This window comes from Coregonus clupeaformis, chromosome 9 (genome assembly GCF_020615455.1).
Source record: "Coregonus clupeaformis isolate EN_2021a chromosome 9, ASM2061545v1, whole genome shotgun sequence".
Classification (NCBI taxonomy): Eukaryota; Metazoa; Chordata; class Actinopteri; order Salmoniformes; family Salmonidae; genus Coregonus; species Coregonus clupeaformis.
Window position 1 is genome coordinate 42,757,594 of NC_059200.1, and position 20,752 is coordinate 42,778,345.

At 41.7% G+C, this 20,752-nt stretch overlaps 1 protein-coding gene across 3 annotated transcripts in view; it reads right to left on the bottom strand.

The window, feature by feature from the left end:
* Positions 1 to 20,752, bottom strand: part of LOC121573840 (bone morphogenetic protein receptor type-1B) — a 146,291-nt gene that overhangs the window by 81,535 nt on the left and 44,004 nt on the right. The gene's annotated exons all lie outside the window — the stretch shown is intronic.

Sequence of the window (20,752 nt, forward strand, 5' to 3'; positions counted from 1 at the left end):
CCCCTGACCTCAACCCAACTGAGATGGTTTGGAATGAGTCGGACGGCAGAGTGAAGGAAAGCAGCCAACAAGTGCTAAGCATATGTGGGAACTCCTTCAAGACTGTTGGGAAAGCATTCCAGGTGAAGCTGGTTGAGAGAATGCCAAAAGTGTGCAAAGCTGTCATCAAGGCAAAGGGTGGCTATTTGAATAATCTTAAATATAAAATATATTTTGATTTGTTGAACACTTTTTTGGTTTCTACATGATTCCATATGTGTTATTTCATAGTTTCGATGTCTTCACTATTATTCTACAATGTAGAAAATAGTAAAAATAAAGAACAACCCTTGAATGAGTAGGTGTGTCCAAACTTTTGACTGGTACTGTACATCCTGTTTGCAATAAGGCACTAAAGTAAAACTGCAAAAAATTGGGCAAAGAAATGAACATAATGTCATGAATACAAAGCGTTATGTTTGGGTCAAATCCAACACAACACATCACTGAGTACCACTCTTCATATTTTCAAGGATGGTGTTGGCTGCATCATGTTATGAGCAATGTTCCCTCAAATTTTTGGGGGCACTGAGCACATTTTTGGTGTTGTGAGTGGAAACTTGAACATTGTGAGAATATTGTGCAACTTCCGGCGTGCGTTTACAGTGAACACTGAGGCTGTACCCTTTCAGTTTTAGACAGTAGCCAGTAGGCTATTGTGGCTATTTGAGCATAATGTAAGCCTACCAACAAAACCAATGGAGCAAATCCCATAACATTTTCACGTGGAAATAGCTTTTGATTTCTATGATATTGCCTACAGAAGCCTTTATGTGGTGTTCAATGCTGGCCTACGTTGCATGAGACTTTTAAAAACGTTTTTACATTATGAAGGGCTTGACATTAATTAATTACTTTTTACTTGGTCTTTAACACCATGGGCCAAATAGGTTACTGTAAATTGCATTGTGTTGTATGATGCAAGAAACCACTTTACAACATTTGTATTATTATTACTATACAGAGAATTAGACAATGTAGGCTACCCCTCTGTCTATTGGCTTATTTGCATATTCAACAAAATCACAGACTCTGTCTTGCAAATTTAGTTTTGTTTTGGTTTGTAGCATTGAAAAGTGGCTGATATAATGTTGATTCGATCACAGAAATCTATATAGTGCAAACTAATGGGGCGAACTCAGTGTTCAATCTCTTGCGCTTCTGCATGGCAGTCTTGGAGGAGGTGCGCGGCCATGCACGCGCGCAGCTTAGAGGGAACATTGGTTATGGGTATGCTTGTCATTGGCAAGGACAAGAAATGGAATAGAGCTAAGAAAAGGAAATATCCTAGAGGAAAACCTGGTTCAGTCTGCTTTCCAACAGACACTGGAAGACAAATTCACCTTTCAGCAGAATAATAACCTAAAACACAAGACCAAATCTACACCGGAGTTGCTTACCAAGACGACGTTGAATGTTCCTGAGTGGCCTAGTTACAGTTTTGACTTCAATCTACTTGAAAATCTATGGCAAGAATTGAAAATGGCTGTCTAGCAATGATCAACAACCAACTTGACAAAGCTTGAATAATTTTTTTAAGAATAAATGTGCAAATATTGTACAATCCAAGTGTGCAAAGCTCTTAGAGACTTACCCAGAAAGACTCACAGCTGTAATCGCTGCCAAAGGTGGTTCTACACAGTCCCGTGTAGCTCAGTTGGTAGAGCATGGCGTCTGCAACGCCAGGGTTGTGGGTTCGATTCCCACGGGGGGGCCAGTATGAAAATGTATGCACTCACTAACTGTAAGTCGCTCTGGATAAGAGCGTCTGCTAAATGACTGAAAATGTAAATATTGACTCGGGAGTGTAAGTCTTTCTGGGTAAGCCTCTTATGTAAATGAGATATTTTTGTATTTCATTTTCAATAAATTTGCCATTATGGGGTATTGTGTGTAGACGGGTGAGAAAAAACATATATTTCATAAATGTAAAAAAAAATCAGGATGCTGATCTTGCAAGCTTCCGTGAGATCAGGATGGTTCGTATGAGGTTCATTAATGGTTCATTCATTTTCTGTCCCTCCCTTAATTCTCGTTATTTTCAACTCTCTTTTCGCAGCTTTTCTCTTATTGAATTAAACTCCGACATTGTCCTTTTTGCCTCCGTGGATTGTAGTTAACTTTTTCTGCCCGTTCCCAAAAGCATTTGGCGAGCAGTTAGGCCCTAAAGCTTAGGCGTATGCACTAATGCCAGATAACCTAAAATAAATAAAGAACAACCTCAATGTAGCCTATAGATGTAAATTGCACAAGAATGATAGGCTACATCAGTGGTCACCAACCAGTTGACTGCAATCGACTGGTTGATCTTAATGACATTCCTAGTCAATCACCAAACAATTCTGTAGAAAAGCCAACAATAAAGTGCTCCTTTTTTCATGTTGCTCTGTTGGCTGTAGGTGCATTGGATTCAGAAGCCCTGCACACATGGGAATTCAAAATGTTCCCATTTTGAACCACTTCATTTGTCTGAAAAGACTAACTCCGCCTACCCGGCGGATAGGGAGATCTGTGGCTAAATGGAGTGTGCCTACTGTGCTGGCAAATCGGATAGCTCAAATCACTGGCCACAGAAAAGTTTGATAACTTTTAAAACCTTGACCAGAGAGAGAGACTGTCAAATAATACAGCAAAGAGCTGTTGTTTTTATGAGTGAGTTTTTATTCAGCACTGTCAACACTGTTTTTATTCAACACTATTACACTATGTTATTCGCCCTACTTCCACTGGTTCTGCAATGAATGAGTAGCCAAGTGTCTCGATAGCCCTGTGTTTTTATTATTATTAGCAGCTCGTTGTGTCTATTTTAATATGGAGGAATATTTCACTTTCTCTGGTCATAGGAACAACATGAATTTGTGCATGAGGCAGATGCGGTGCGACTTGAGTTTCACCATCAGGTGGAAGACCGTGTCCCACTCCCCTCTCTCTGGTCAGTCTCACCAGAGGAAAGGAAGGAGAGAGCAGGGACCGTGAGAGGCAGACCCTCTCCTGCGCTTTCCCTCCCTCCGCTGAGACTAATGCCATGTTTAAGACAACTGGGAAAAATCGTTTTGAACGGTCACCCCACTCGGAATTCTTTCTAGAGCGCCGACTTTCCGACCAGAAGATCACTCACGTCATGATTTGATATCGTTTTTTTCAGAGTTCCCAGTTGTCTTGAAAGCCCCATGACCATCAGCTGCAGGAAACATTAGTTTAGTTAAATAAAAATGCAAATTATTTTGAAATTATTTCAATTTATGCTCAGCTGTGCCTCGAAGTGCTACACCAACTGATCTATTTTGTTATCAAAGGTTGAGTTATGAAATATAATATGGTCTGAGAATAACAATATTGGCAGGCCAGGCATATAACCAATATGCTGTGATAATGTATTAGGCCTACTGCACAAACCTCCTATTTATTAGATGAATGTTACATTTTTTAAGTCATGTTTTTAAAAAATCTGAGCGGTAGATCTTGCTTTTTGACTGCAAAAGTGATCTTGACTAAGAAAAGGATGGTGACCACTGGGCTACATTTATGGATTTTTTAAAGGTATTGTTTTCTCTTTATTCTACCCGCCCGCCACCCACCCGCCCTTCATCCACACAATATTTAATGACCCTAAACCCGTCCACCCCGTGGATATAACCGCGGGGACTGCGGGTTATGAGTCAACCCGCGCATCACTAACACACACCCTTTCAACATACATTACTGGGCAATTCCACGCCAGCAGGAACGGAAGATATTATTGGTATCTCTGATTGTTCTGACAATTCTCACATAGAAACTTCATTGAGAGGAAGTATGTTTGAAATGCTTTTAAAATTATAATTTTTTAGAAAATCATGATGAAAGCGACAATTTTAGGCCCTTTTTAGACCTATACATGCTATACATGATACATATAACATACTGGTCATTTTACTCCTATAGTGTGCTCTACAATATGGAGTAGGTCTTGATGTAGCTCAGTTGGTAGAGCATGGCGTTTGCAATGCCAGGGTTGTGGGTTCGATTCCCACGGGGTGCCAGTAAGAAAAAAATAAAAAATAATGTATGCACTCACTAAATGTAAGTCGCTCTGGATAAGAGCGTCTGCTAAATGACTCAAATGTAAATGTAATTCTGAAATACTAATTCTCACATTCATTTAATCAACAAAAAATATGAATACCTCAACTACGCTTTTTGTAACAATATACTCTTCAAACACGTCAAATTTCCAGAGTGGGCATTCTGATACTTTTAATGATATGACCCATTTTACACATAGAAATTGACATTATAGGTAATTAACCAATCACAGCCCTCCTTTAGAATTGCACATTCAGCAAGTCACCAGCAGAGGGAGTTCTCTTTTGAATCAATTTTCCCATTCACTGTGTTGGTGGTGCTCATAACATGTATTATACCTTCAGAATTAGCAGTGAACCCACTCTGGAAATGTGATGTACTTGTAGAGTGTATTGTTCCAAACAATATGTCTTCAAATGAAGAAAATCAAAAAGGGTAGTTTTTGAGATATGAATATGTTTATTATGTTGCTGTCCAGCAGTTCTGAATTTGCAACGCACCCGACTGCCCATGTTTCTTTTGTGCAATAGCCTTTTGATTTGAACATTTGAAAAGTTTTGGCATGTGCACTAGGCTATTTAATTTAATTTACTTTACAGTGAGCTCCAAAAGTATTGGGACAGGGACAGATTTTGGCTCTCATAGTCATTGTATCATTTCAAATCCAGTGCTGGAGTACAGAGCCAAAACAACAACAAAAACTGTCACTGTCCCAAGTCTTTTGGAGCTCACTGTGTGTGTGTGTATATATATATATATATACACAAACTCATATAATATATATATATATATATATATATATATATACACACACACTCATATAATATATATATATATATATATATATATATACACATATACACAGTGCCCTGCAAAAGTATTCATCCCCCTTGGTGTTTTTCCTATTTATTGTTGCATTACAACCTGTAATTTAAATGGATTTTTATTTGGATTTCATGTAATGGACATACACAAAATAGTCCAAATTGGTGAAATGAAATGAAAAAAATAACTTATTTCAAAAATTTATAAAAAATAAATAACGGAAAAGTGGTGTGTGCATATGTATTCACCCCCTTTGCTATGAAGCCCCTAAATAAGATCTGGTGCAACCAATTACCTTCAAAAGTCACATAATTATTTAAATAAAGTCCACCTGTATGCAATCTAAGTGTCACATGATCTGTCATATGATCTCAGTATATATACACCTGTTCTGAAAGGCCCCAGAGTCTGCAACACCACTAAGCAAGGGGCACCACCAAGAAAACGGCACCATGAAGACCAATGAGCTCGCCAAACAGGTCAGGGACAAAGTTGTGGAGAAGTACAGATCAGGGTTGGGTTATAAAAAAATATCCAAAACTTTGAACATCCCACGGAGCACCATTAAATCCATTATTAAAAAATAAAAAGAATATGGCACCACAACAAACCTGCCAAGAGAGGGCCGCCCACCAAAACTCACGGACCAGGCAAGGAGGCCATTAATCAGAGAGGCAACAAAGAGACCAAAGATAACCCTGAATGAGCTGCAAAGCCCCACAGCGGAGATTGGAGTATCTGTCCATAGGACCACTTTAAGCTGTACACTCCACTGAGCCGGGCTTTACGGAAGAGTGGCCAGTAAAAAGCCATTGCTTAAAGAAAAAAATAAGCAAACACGTTTGGTGTTTGCCAAAAGCCATGTGGGAGACTCCCCAAACATATGGAAGAAGGTACTCTGGTCAGATGAGACTAAAATTGAGCTTTTTGGCCATCATGGAAAACATTACAGTGGGGAAAAAAAGTATTTAGTCAGCCACCAATTGTGCAAGTTCTCCCACTTAAAAAGATGAGAGGCCTGTAATTTTCATCATAGGTACACGTCAACTATGACAGACAAATTGAGAAGAACAAATCCAGAAAATCACATTGTAGGATTTTTAATTAATTTATTTGCAAATTATGGTGGAAAATAAGTACACCTACAAACAAGCAAGATTTCTGGCTCTCACAGACCTGTAACTTCTTCTTTAAGAGGCTCCTCTGTCCTCCACTCGTTACCTGTATTAATGGCACCTGTTTGAACTTGTTATCAGTATAAAAGACACCTGTCCACAACCTCAAACAGTCACACTCCAAACTCCACTATGGCCAAGACCAAAGAGCTGTCAAAGGACACCAGAAACAAAATTGTAGACCTGCACCAGGCTGGGAAGACTGAATCTGCAATAGGTAAGCAGCTTGGTTTGAAGAAATCAACTGTGGGAGCAATTCTTAGGAAATGGAAGACATACAAGACCACTGATAATCTCCCTCGATCTGGGGCTCCACGCAAGATCTCACCCCGTGGGGTCAAAATGATCACAAGAACGGTGAGCAAAAATCCCAGAACCACACGGGGGACCTAGTGAATGACCTGCAGAGAGCTGGGACCAAAGTAACAAAGCCTACCATCAGTAACACACTACGCCGCCAGGGACTCAAATCCTGCAGTGCCAGACGTGTCCCCCTGCTTAAGCCAGTACATGTCCAGGCCCGTCTGAAGTTTGCTAGAGTGCATTTGGATGATCCAGAAGAGGATTGGGAGAATGTCATATGGTCAGATGAAACCAAAATAGAACTTTTTGGTAAAAACTCAACTCGTCGTGTTTGGAGGACAAAGAATGCTGAGTTGCATCCAAAGAACACCATACCTACTGTGAAGCATGGGGGTGGAAACATCATGCTTTGGGGCTGTTTTTCTGCAAAGGGACCAGGATGAATGATCCGTGTAAAGGAAAGAATGAATGGGGCCATGTATCGTGAGATTTTGAGTGAAAACCTCCTTCCATCAGCAAGGGCATTGAAGATGAAACGTGGCTGGGTCTTTCAGCATGACAATGATCCCAAACACACCGCCCGGGCAACGAAGGAGTGGCTTCGTAAGAAGCATTTCAAGGTCCTGGAGTGGCCTAGCCAGTCTCCAGATCTCAACCCCATAGAAAATCTTTGGAGGGGAGTTGAAAGTCTGTGTTGCCCAGCGACAGTCCCAAAACATCACTGCTCTAGAGGAGATCTGCTTGGAGGAATGGGCCAAAATACCAGCAACAGTGTGTGAAAACCTTGTGAAGACTTACAGAAAACGTTTGACCTGTGTCATTGCCAACAAAGGGTATATAACAAAGTATTGAGAAACTTTTGTTATTGACCAAATACTTATTTTCCACCATAATTTGCAAATAAATTCATAAAAAATCCTACAATGTGATTTTCTGGATTTTTTTTCCTAATTTTGTCTGTCATAGTTGACGTGTACCTATGATGAAAATTACAGGCCTCACTCATCTTTTTAAGTGGGAGAACATGCACAATTGGTGGCTGACTAAATACTTTTTTCCCTCACTGTATGTCTGGCACAAACCCAACACCTCTCATCACCCCGAGAAGACCATAAGCATACTGCTAAAGCGACACTCGAGTGGTTTAAGGGGAAACATTTAAATGTCTTGGAATGGCCTAGTCAAAGCCCAGACCTCAATCCAATTGAGAATATATGGTATGACTTAAAGATTGCTGTACACCAGCAGAACCCATCCAACTTGAAGGAGCTGGAGCAGTTTTGCCTTGAAGAATGGGCAAAAATCCCAGTGGCTAGGTGTGTCAAGCTTATACAGTGAGGGAAAAAAGTACTTGATCCCCTGCTGATTTTGTACGTTTGCCCACTGACAAAGAAATGATCAGCCTATAATTTTAATGGTAGGTTTATTTGAACAGTGAGAGACACAATAACAACAAAAAAATTCAGAAAAACCCATGTCAAAAATGTTATAAATTGATTTGCATTTTAATGAGGGAAATAAGTATTTGACCCCCTCTCAATCAGAAAGATTTCTGGCTCCCAGGTGTCTTTCATACAGGTAACGAGCTGAGATTAGGAGCACACTCTTAAAGGGAGTGCTCCTAATCTCAGCTTGTTACCTGTATAAAAGACACCTGTCCACAGAAGCAATCAATCAATCAGATTCCAAACTCTCCACCATGGCCAAGACCAAAGAGCTCACCAAGGATGTCAGGGACAAGATTGTAGAACTACACAAGGCTGGAATGGGCTACAAGACCATCGCCAAGCAGCTTGGTGAGAAGGTGACAACAATTGGTGCGATTATTCGCAAATGGAAGAAACACAAAATAACTGTCAATCTCCCTCGGCCTGGGGCTCCATGCAAGATCTCACCTCGTGGAGTTGCAATGATCATGAGAACGGTGAGGAATCAGCCCAGAACTACACGGGAGGATCTTGTCAATGATCTCAAGGCAGCTGGGACCATAGTCACCAAGAAAACAATTGGTAACACACTACGCTGTGAAGGACTGAAATCCTGCAGCGCCCGCAAGGTCCCCCTGCTCAAGAAAGCACATATACATGCCCGTCTGAAGTTTGCCAATGAACATCTGAATGATTCAGAGGAGAACTGGGTGAAAGTGTTGTGGTCAGATGAGACCAAAATGGAGCTCTTTGGCATCAACTCAACTCGCCGTGTTTGGAGGAGGAGGAATGCTGCCTATGACCCCATGAACACCATCCCCACCGTCAAACATGGAGGTGGAAACATTATGCTTTGGGGGTGTTTTTCTGCTAAGGGGATAGGACAACTTCACCACATCAAAGGGACGATGGACGGGGCCATGTACCGTCAAATTTTGGGTGAGAACGTCCTTCCCTCAGCCAGGGCATTGAAAATGGGTCGTGGATGGGTATTCCAGCATGACAATGACCCAAAACACACGGCCAAGGCAACAAAGGAGTGGCTCAAGAGGAGGACATTAAGGTCCTGGAGTGGCCTAGCCAGTCTCCAGACCATAATTCCATAGAAAATCTGTGGAGGGAGCTGAAGGTTCGAGTTGCCAAACGTCAGCCTCAAAACCTTAATGACTTGGAGAAGATCTGCAAAGAGGAGTGGGACAAAATCCCTCCTGAGATGAGGGCAAACCTGGTGGCCAACTACAAGAAACGTCTGACCTCTGTGATTGCCAACAAGGGTTTTGCCACCAAGTACTAAGTCATGTTTTGCAGAGGTGTCAAATACTTATTTCCCTCATTAAAATGCAAATCAATTTATAAAATTTTTGACATGCGTTTTTCTGGATTATTTTGTTGTTATTCTATCTCTCACTGTTCCAATAAACCTACCATTAAAATTATAGACTGATCATTTCTTTGTCAGTGGGCAAACGTACAAAATCAGCAGGGGATCAAATATTTTTTTCCCTCACTGTATATATATATATATATATATATATATATATATATATATATATATATATATATATATATATATATATACACACACACAGTTCCTTCAGAAAGTATTCAGACCCCTTAAATTTTTGCAAATTTTGTTGGGTTACAGCCTTATACTAAAATTGATTAAATTGTTTTTTTTGGGCAGCGATTACAGCCTCGAGTCTTCGTGGGTATGACGCTACAAGCTTGAGCACCTGTATTTGGGGAGTTTCTCCCATTCTTCTCTGCAGATCCTCTCAAGCTCTGTCAGGTTGGATGGGGCGCGTTGCTGCACAGCTATTTTCAGTTCTCTCCAGAGATGTTTGATCGGGTTTAAGTCCGGGCTCTGGCTGGGCCTCTCAAGGACATTCAGAGACTTGTCCCAAAGCCACTCCTGTATTGGCTGTGTGCTTAGGGTCGTTGTCTTGTTGGAAGGTGAACCTTCGCCACAGTCTGAGGTCCTGAGCACTCTGGAGCAGGTTTTTATCAAGGATCTCTCTGTACTTTGCTCCGTTCATCTTTCCCTCGATCCTGACTAGTCTCCCAGTTCCCCTCAGCATGCTGCCACCACCATGCTTCACCGTAGGGATGGTGCCAGGTTTCCTCCCAGTCAGGAGCCGCTATTGCATTGCGGCATACTGCATACTTTTTACTAAATGGTATGTGCTAAATAATATGCGGTGATGAGTACATAGTATGCAGTTTAAGTATGTAGTACGCTAGTATGGGTATTCGGACACAACCCATGTGTTATTGATTATTATTGTCAGGTTCACACACTAAAATGGTGATTTAAATACTGACTACATTGCCAATATGCTTCCGCCAAGGCGCCAACACCATACTGTACATTGTGAGAAACCAGTTGTGTGTCGTGTCTTATGACTGGTGGTAGGGCTCTCTTTCACACCTCCTCTCCCACAACTCTCTTCTCCTGCCAAGCATGTGGTGTCTATACAATCCCCACATGCCCACCCTCAGTGTGTTAGCCCTGCAAAAAGGTGTACTCTGCGACGTGCCCCTCTGCCCATCCCAATGTGTGGGCAGTGCCAGCTTGTAACCGGAGAGTAGAGAGAGACCCAACAGCTTCTGCTAGTCTAAGTCTCCCTCTGCATCTGCCACTACTGTGATCTCATGGAATAAAGCTAGAACGCAATCACACACTCCTTCCTCTGTCATCTCTCTCTCTCTCTCTCTCTCTCTCTCTCTCTCTCTCTCTCTCTCTCTCTCTCTCTCTCTCTCTCTCTCTCTCTCTCTCTCTCTCCTCTGCCCGTCTGTCTATCCCCCTTTCCCTTTTCCTCCCTTACTCCTTCCCTCTCTCTCTCTCAACATTTCTGCTTATCCCACATTCTTTCCAACCTCATTGCTTATTGCTGAAACCAGACCAGAGGTCTTGAACTAAACCTACCTCCTATGATCTCTACCTTCTGGTCTGTGTCTTTAACTGGACCGCTGCCAGCCAAACACAGTACCACAATTCAACCCCTCTCATTCCTCCACAGCCAGCACCATTCTAACAGACAGGCACTACTTACTTAAGCGCTGAAATCACCAAAATATTCAGCCTCTCCCCTCACTCCCTCTAATCCCATTCATTTTTTCCTGTAGCCCTCCCTAACACTGGCTCAATGAAGTGGTGACAGCACCTTTCGACAGCACACCTGAGCACAACCCTGAAAAGCCTAATCTCTCTGCTAACAGAATGCTGGGGTGACAGACAGCAGTTAAAGCTGTAACACTGTGTTTGATTAAATCAGGCATTACTCTGGCACAAAGCAGAACACAGCACTTATCCTCAGCTCACTAACAGGAACCCTGCCAGAAGCTAATGTATACACACACACACACACACACACACACACACACACACACGTTGACAGTCACACACACACACACACTTACCTTGCATCTCCAAAATACTCAGGATCTTTATCAGTGTACAGTATGTAACATCCCTGTGTCTTTCTGTATCCCAGCTCTCACCGTCCGGCAGCACCAGCAGTAGCCCAGAGGCTCAGGACCCAACGATGCAAACACCAGCAGCATCACATAAATAAAGCATCACATAAATACAGCCCCTACACACCGCTCCACTCTCTCCACACCCACACCCTTTTAAGTGTGGAAGTGCCCGCCAACTCAAAGGCAGACACTTCCAGAGAGGTGGGACATTTTTTGTAGCATGCATTGCATGTGTACAGTATGTCTATAGAACTGTATGTAATAGCAGAGATCTAAGTTATTCCATACATCCAGTGTGTCTCTATGCATGCCACCATTTTGTCTGTGAGACAGGGTTAATTCACCAGAGGTGCTGTGTCTAGAGGGATTCAATACAGGCTTACTGACAAATCCCTCCTTTCATGCATTATAAATGAGCCATTCCACTCTGCAGACAGTCTGTAGACTACATGTGTTACAGATTTACCTCAGCAAGGTGATTCTACAGCAGGCCATCCTACTTTCTCCACCTCCTCACCAAACAGATTGGCATTAGGCTGTCAGAGACAACATCCATCAATAACAGATAACCAACTACCTGCTGGCTGCTACCAGGTCTCCTGTAGGGCCGTGTAGCAGAATTACTGTTTCCTTGGAGACACGTTGAAGTATTTTTAGTATATGTGTGCGTGCGTGTGCGTGTTTGTCTGTGTGTGCGTGCTTGTGCACGCGCGCGCGCGCGTGTGTGTGTGTGTGTGTGAGAGAGATTACGTCAGGGCAAAGCCAGAGACTGGCTGAGTTTATCTAGTGGCTCTACCATCAACACCCGTGTCTTTGCTGGGGACTGGAGGACTGGACACTGGACGCAGCTTCCCCGGGACTGCCAGCGCAGAACAAATATCAGCCCCAGCAGAGAAGCACGAGATTTAACTTTCTAGTTTTAGTTAACACTATCAACGTTTCCCTCTACTGTGGGACTTGTGATCAAATCAATGCAATATTAGCCACTTTCAATGCAACATTCCGAAACAAAACTATGCTAGACTTAGTATTCAAAACGAACTATGCAAGAGATTTTATTGTAGGCAGAGAGCATTGGAGTAGGATTATTTTACATTGACAGGCATGACTCAGGCCCATACTCTACACAGACCGGTGCGCCATAACCAATCAGAGCTGCAGTACTGTAGGCCTATATACAAATAGACCATTGCCATATATGGATCTGTGCCATTCACTTTGAACTGGACTGTGTTTACAACATGAGTGGTCGTGGGTAGATCCGCTTGTTTTGAGATCAAAAAGAGAGCTGCATGTAGCCATGTATGCACAGTTATTCATATTCTTTGCTAGTAAGTGAGTTTTTAGCCCAGTTATAGCGAATTTCTAGTCAGCAACGGGGGAGTGGTTGCTTCCTACAAGAGCACAAAACGTGTGCATTTCTAGACACCTTTGAAAAGCTAGTCAGGTAAAGAGATTTTTTTCTGTCTTAAAGTGGCAATGTTGTATTTTGAGACAGGCTTGAATAAGCTAAGTAGCCAATAGGCAGAGGGTAGCATAATTTCTCTAATTTCTGTAATAACGGTATTGGAATAATAATTAATTTTATTTAGTAAAGTGGTTTCTTGCATCAAACAACACATTTTCAGTCACCTCCTTGTCTGAAGGACAAGTGGATAAACAGGTTAATGTCAAGCACTGCATGTTTTTTTTCCAAAAGTCTCATGGAATGTAGGCCTACATTGAACACCACACATTGGCTGCTACTGTAGGCTGAATGACAGAACAGCTATTTCCAGCTAATGTTATGGGATGCATTTTCTCCATTGTTTTTGATGGTAGGCCACTCTGATAGGCCTACATTATGATCAAATGGCCACTGTTATAACTTTAACTTAAAGCGGGTATAGCCTCAGTGTTCACAGTAAACACGTGCCAGAAGTTGCACAGAATTTTCACAACATTCATGTTTGCACTCAGCAGACCTGAAATTTGCTCAGTGACAAAACAAAAATGGAGGGAACATTGGTTAGGGCCCCCTGGTTGATGATGAATTGAAAAATCATATGGTTGAAATAAATTATGCAAAAGAGGTGGCAAAAAAGTCGGGCTGCTCAGCTGATTGGTTGACATACTGTCAATTGAGAAATGTTGTGACTAAACTTAACAAAAAATAAGAATAAATGTTATTACCAAACAAAGATAAATGACATAAAACACAATGGAAAAAGACTTGAGTACCTTAAATGATATCATGGGCAGAAAACCCAATTCATCCCCATCGTTCATTGAAGTTGATGGGTCATTTATAACAAAACCTTTCGATAATGGCAATCATTTAAATGAATATTTCACTAGTAAAGTGGAAAAACTCAGAAGTGAAATGACAACATTGAACAGTAACCAATCATACTTTTGAATAAAATATCTAATAATGAAAGAGAAGGATTGCTGTTTTGAATTTGGTCAAGTTAGTTTGGGAGAGGTGGAAAAAACAATTGTTATCCATCAATAATGATAAGCCACCATGTATAGAAAGCTTTGATGGGAAACTATTGAGAATGGTAGCAGACAGTATTGCCACCCCTATTTGCTATATCTTTAACCAAAGCCTAAAGGAGTGTGTGTACACAGGTGTGGAAGGAAGTTAAAGTAATTCCAAAAATAGTAAAGCACCCTTTGCTAGCTCTAACAGCCGCCATATCAGTTTGCTTCCTGTTCTTAGTAAACTGATGGAGAGGATTGTGTTTGATCAAATACAATGCTATTTATCAAATAACAAGTTAACTACTGACTTTCAGCATGCATATAGAGAAGGGCACTCACATTGTACTGCACTGACTCAGATGACTGATGATTGGTTAAAATAAATGGATAATAAGATGATAGTTGGAGCTGTATTGTTAGATTTCAGTGCAGCCTTTGATGTTATTGAAAATATTTACTTGCTATGGCTTTACATCATCTGCCATCAGATGGTTGGAGAGTTATGTATCCAATAGAACCCAGAGACTGTTCTTAAATGGAAGCTTCTTTAACCTTTTCACGTGTGAGTTCCAAATATCTCTAAAAATCGCCCCCAGCGTGAGTTGTTTAATGCACGTGATGTCAGAATGCACTCACTGTTCCAAAATGTGATTGTTACGCAACAGGACAGTTAACCCACGCTGCCTGCTAATTATCTATAGGCTATGTTTCAACTTGCCGATTTCAAATTATTTTCTAAGTTTTATTTTCTAACAACAGTTTGAATTGAGGCGTGTTCCGCCTCCTCATTAATTCACATAGAAGTAGCCCATTTCATTGTTGCGGCCAATTTATGTTTGAAGCTTTACAAAGCCGGACAAACCTCTTTCTTCGAGGAGAGCCTAAGTGTTTCCCCAGTGTTTCCACAGATCAAGTATGCAGACATTTGCGCAGTCTTGTAAAAACCTTTTCCCCCTGGTATATTTTCTGGCTGGCGCTCGCATTGCCTTCATTGTTGTTTTCCTTACAAATAATAACTTTGGACATGTGTGCGTTCCTATCAAAGTAACCGCCTCATTTACTGGACATCGTGTTGTCGTTTCTACTGTAGCATACAGTATGTATGTATGTATATATATACAGTGCCTTCGGAAATTATTCAGACCCCTCAACCTTTTCCACATTGTTACGTTACAGCCTTATTCTAAAATGTATTAAAACAAAACAAATCCTCATCAATCTACACACAATACCCCATAATGACAAAGCAAAAACAGGTTATTAATTAATTTATATTAAAAAACAACTGAAATATCCTATTTACATAAGTATTCAGACCCTTTACTCAGTACTTTGTTGAAGCACCTTTAGCAGCAACTACAGCCTCAAGTCTTCTTGGGTATGACGCTACAAGCTTGGCACATCTGTATTTGGGGAGTTTCTCCCATTCTTCTCTGCAGATCCTCTCAAACTCTGTCAGGTTGGATGGAGAGCGTTGCTGCACAGCTATCTTCAGGTCTCTCCAGAGATGTTCAATCGGGTTCAAGTCCGGGCTCTGGCTGGGCCACTCATGGACATTCAGAGACTTGTCCCAAAGCCACTCCTGCGATGTCTTGGCTGTGTGCTTAGGGTCGTTGTCCTGTTGGAAGGTGAACCTTCGCCCCAGTCTGAGGTCCTGAGCGCTCTGGAGCAGGTTTTCATCAAGGATATCTCTGTACTTTGCTCCGTTCATCTTTGCCTCGATCCTGATTAGTCTCCCAGTCCCTGCCGCTGAAAAACATCCCCACAGCATGATGCTGCCACCACCATGCTTCACCGTAGGGATGGTGCCAGGTTTCCTCCAGACGTGACGCTTGGCATTCCGGCCAAAGAGTTCAATCTTGGTTTCATCAGACCAGAGAATCTTGTTTCTCATGGTCTTAGAGTCTTTAGGTGCGTTTTGGCAAACTCCAAGCGGGCGGTCATGTGCCTTTTAATGAGGAGTGGCTTTGGTCTGGCCACTCTACCATAAAGGCCTGATTGGTGGAGTGCTGCAGAGATGGTTGTCCTTCTGGAAGGTTCTCCCATCTCCACAGGGGAACTCTAGAGCTCTGTCAGAGTGACCATCAGGTTCTTGGTCACCTCCTTGACCAAGGCCCTTCTCCCCCGATTGCTCAGTTTGGCCGGGCGGCCAGCTCTAGGAAGAGTCTTGGTGGTTCCAAACTTCTTCCATTTAAGAATGATGGAGGCCACTGTGTTCTTGGGGCCCTTCAATGCTGCAGACATTTTCTGGTACTGTTCCCCAGATCTGTGCCTCGACATAATCCTGTCTCGGAGCTCTACGGGCAATTCCTTTGACCTCATGGCTTGGATTTTGCTGTGGAATGCACTGTCAACTGTGGGACCTTTTATAGACAGTTGTGTGCCTTTCCAACTCATGTCCAATCAATTTAATTTACCACAGGTGGACTCCAATCAAGTTGTAGAAACATCTCAAGGATGATCAATGGAAACAGGATGCACCTGAGCTCAATTTTGAGTCTCATAGCAAAGTGTCTGAATAAGGTTTTCTGTTTTGTTTCTGTTTTTATATTTGCATAGATTTCAAAAAACCCGTTTTCGCTTTGTCATTATGGGGTATTAAGTGTAGATTACTGAGGATTTTTATTTATTTAATCAATTTTAGAATAAGGCTGTAACGTAACAAAATGTTAAAAAAGTCAAGGGGTCTGAATACTTTCCGAAGGCACTGTATGTATGTATGTATGTATGTATGTATGTATGTATGTATGTATATATTTGGAGCATAATGTATTTACAGTTTTATTCACGTTTTCAAGTACTGGTGACAAATAATGCATTCCGATTATTGCATAGATTGTAATGGACACCTATGATGTGTGTAAAATACTTTTTTGAAGGTCATACTGATTATAACGAGCTAATGCTAAGCTATTTGCCATGTTTGTTGACATTATCCAATGCATTCTGGGTGTCACGTAAACGTCTGTCAGACCAAAGATGTTACTGTATAATGAGGTGAAGGAATGGTTCACTCATCTTTCGAGTAAACCTCCGGAAGAGAATGATCGTAGACGACACACCCTTCAACATGCATACTGCAAACAGACCAAACTGAACTCGTCTCCTCTTCTTATCTTTGGTTGACGTGAAGAAACAAACATGGTGGTGCGCACAAACTTCCCATTGTTGGATTACTTTCGATTTTTTGAAAGTGTTTTACTCAATTATTTCAATGGTGAGCTCACCCGTGATGTGATGAATTGCAAATAGTAATTGCTATTAGTTAATTCATATTGTGGTTTCTGTCAGCCGAGAGTTAGCTAAATATGTCTGCTTGTGTTACGTCAATCTTTACTCAGTTAGCGCTAGGACTAATGTAGCCTGCATGTTCTGTTTTGGATGATTGTGTTATGCTGTCGCTATTTCTGTAAATGTCTGAACACATTCCGGACATAACTTTGTAAGGACTGTGTTTATGCAAAACATTCCTGTGAAAAAAACTGTGTGGCCAGCTCAAACGCTGACTGTTGCGTCAATCGAAACTGGACGTTCTAAATAAGTGTTCTAATCACACCGGTTTGAGCGTACGCTGCAGCGACCACTGTAGAATTATCACACCCATTTGTTGGTATGTATCAAAGGGTTAACATCAGATATGTACAGTGCGGTGTCCCTCTGGGCAGTTGCCATGGGCCGTTACTCTTCTCTATTTTTACAAATGATTTGCCACTGGTCTTACACAAAGCTAGAATGACTATGTATGTGGATGATTCCACACTCTACATGTCAGCACCCAAAGCCAGTGAGCTAATTGAAATTCTAAATAAGGAGTTACAGTCAGTATCCGATTTGGTGATTCATAATAAACTGATCTTAAATACATCTAAAACTATACTGAACAAAAATATAAATGCAACATGCAACAATTTTTGACAGAAATACTCCTCAGCACCCCCCTCCCCCCTCCTCAGACAATCCCGCAGGTGATGAAGCCGGATGTGGAGGTCCTGGGCTGGCATGGTTACACATCGCCTGCGGTTGTGAGGCCGGTTGGATGTACCGCCAAATGTTCTAATACTATGTTATGGTAGAGAAATGAACATTCAAATCTCTGCCAACAGCTCTGTTGGACATTCCTGCAGTCAGCATGCCAATTGCACGCTCCCTCGAAACTTGAGACATCTGTGGCATTGTGTTGCGTTTATATTTTTGTTCAGTATAAAAACACAGTATTTGATTCAAAACATTCTCTAAGACCTAAACCTCAACTGGAGTTGGACATAAAAGGTGTGACCTGTGAGCAAGTTGAGGAAGCTAAACTCCTACATAGGTATAACATTGGGTGGTCAATTATCAAGGGCAAGTCATATTGGCAAAGTTGTTGTGAAGATGGGGAGGGGTATGTCTGTTATAAAAAAATGTTCTGTGTTTTTTACACAAAAATCAACTGTACTAGTTGTTTAGGCTCTGGTCTTGTCCCATCTTGATTACTGTCTGGTAATATGGTCAAGTGCAGCAAAAAAAGACCTAGCCAAGCTGAAACTGGCTCAAAACAGAGCAACACTCCTCGCCCTTAACTGCACATACAACAACATGCATGCCAGTCTTTCCTGGTTGATAGTTGACGCGAGATTAACTTCTTCTCCTAGTTTTTATGTGAAATATTACTGTGATGAAAATTTCAGATTATCTGCAAAATCAAATAACATTCAGCTCAGACACCCATACATACTCCACAAGACATGCCACCAGGGGTCTCGTCACAGTCCAAGTCCAAAACAAATTCATGGCAACGCACAGTTTTATACAGAGCCATGATCGCATAGAACTCCCTTCCATCTCCAATTACTCAAGAAAACAGCTAAATTACCTTTGAAAAATAGATTAAACAATAACTCATGGAACGGCAGGGATTGTGAGGGGACACACACACATTTATTTTATTTTATTGTTTGTGTTCTTTTTTAGTTGTATTGTTTGTATATCGTTGTATTTTCAATGTGTGTGATTGTCCTCGTCTATCAGTGTATCAGTGTTTTGTTACTTGTCATGTTTTATGTTTTTTGCGGACCCCAGGAAGAATAGCTTCTGCTTCTGCAAAAGTTAATGGAGATCCAGATAAACAAGCTACATTGATGCAATAGTTCCATCCACACTCATCTAATCATGAGGAGATTTAGCTCTATAATTACTCACTAGCTGGTTCAATGCAAAGATCTATGGATTCCATTATGCCATGGTCCCATCCAGCCTAGGTTAGAATTAATTCATACATGGGCTAGCAGTGCAACTAGCATTGTGTTTCACATAATTACGCCACCATTCTGTTTTAATACACTGTCCTCACACGTTACCAGACCATCAGAGCAACAGCTTCAAAACCAGACCTTGACATTGTCACTTCTCTCTGTTTTGGGTACTGCTCTGTTCTGCATTGATGGAATAGATTGATAGATGTGCTGGCGGGAGAGGAGCGCTACCTTGCTTGGTTTTTAACATGTCTTTGATCCCGTTCCAGATCACTGCGCGTTTCTCATGCGGTTCAAAATAAAATAAAATGCTCACACACACACACACACACACACATACAGTGGGGGGAAAAAGTATTTAGTCAGCCACCAATTGTGCAAGTTCTCCCACTTAAAAAGATGAGAGAGGCCTGTAATTTTCATCATAGGTACACGTCAACTATGGCAGACAAATTGAGGAAAAAAAATCCAGAAAATCACATTGTAGGATTTTTTATGAATTTATTTGCAAATTATGGTGGAAAATAAGTATTTGGTCACCTACAAACAAGCAAGATTTCTGGCTCTCACAGACCTGTAACTTCTTCTTTAAGAGGCTCCTCTGTCCTCCACTCGTTACCTGTATTAATGGCACCTGTTTGAACTTGTTATCAGTATAAAAGACACCTGTCCACAACCTCAAACAGTCACACTCCAAACTCCACTATGGCCAAGACCAAAGAGCTGTCAAAGGACACCAGAAACAAAATTGTAGACCTGCACCAGGCTGGGAAGACTGAATCTGCAATAGGTAAGCAGCTTGGTTTGAAGAAATCAACTGTGGGAGCAATTATCAGGAAATGGAAGACATACAAGACCACTGATAATCTCCCTCGATCTGGGGCTCCACGCAAGATCTCACCCCGTGGGGTCAAAATGATCACAAGAACGGTGAGCAAAAATCCCAGAACCACACGGGGGGGACCTAGTGAATGACCTGCAGAGAGCTGGGACCAAAGTAACAAAGCCTACCATCAGTAACACACTACGCCGCCAGGGACTCAAATCCTGCAGTGTCAGACGTGTCCCCCTGCTTAAGCCAGTACATGTCCAGGCCCGTCTGAAGTTTGCTAGAGTGCATTTGGATGATCCAGAAGAGGATTGGGAGAATGTCATATGGTCAGATGAAACCAAAATATAACTTTTTGGTAAAAACTCAACTCGTCGTGTTTGGAGGACAAAGAATGCTGAGTTGCATCCATAGAACACCATACCTACTGTGAAACATGGGGGTGGAAACATCATGCTTTGGAGCTGTTTTTCTGCAAAGGGACCAGGACGACTGATCCGTGTAAAGGAAAGAATGAATGGGGCCATGTATTGTGAGATTTTGAGTGAAAACCTCCTTCCATCAGCAAGGGCATTGAAGATGAAACGTGGCTGGGTCTTTCAGCATGACAATGATCCCAAACACACCGCCCGGGCAACGAAGGAGTGGCTTCGTAAGAAGCATTTCAAGGTCCTGGAGTGGCCTAGCCAGTGTCCAGATCTCAACCCCATAGAAAATCTTTGGAGGGAGTTGAAAGTCCGTGTTGCCCAGCGACAGCCCCAAAACATCACTGCTCTAGAGGAGATCTGCATGGAGGAATGGGCCAAAATACCGGCAACAGTGTGTGAAAACCTTGTGAAGACTTACAGAAAACGTTTGACCTGTGTCATTGCCAACAAAGGGTATATAACAAAGTATTGAGAAACTTTTGTT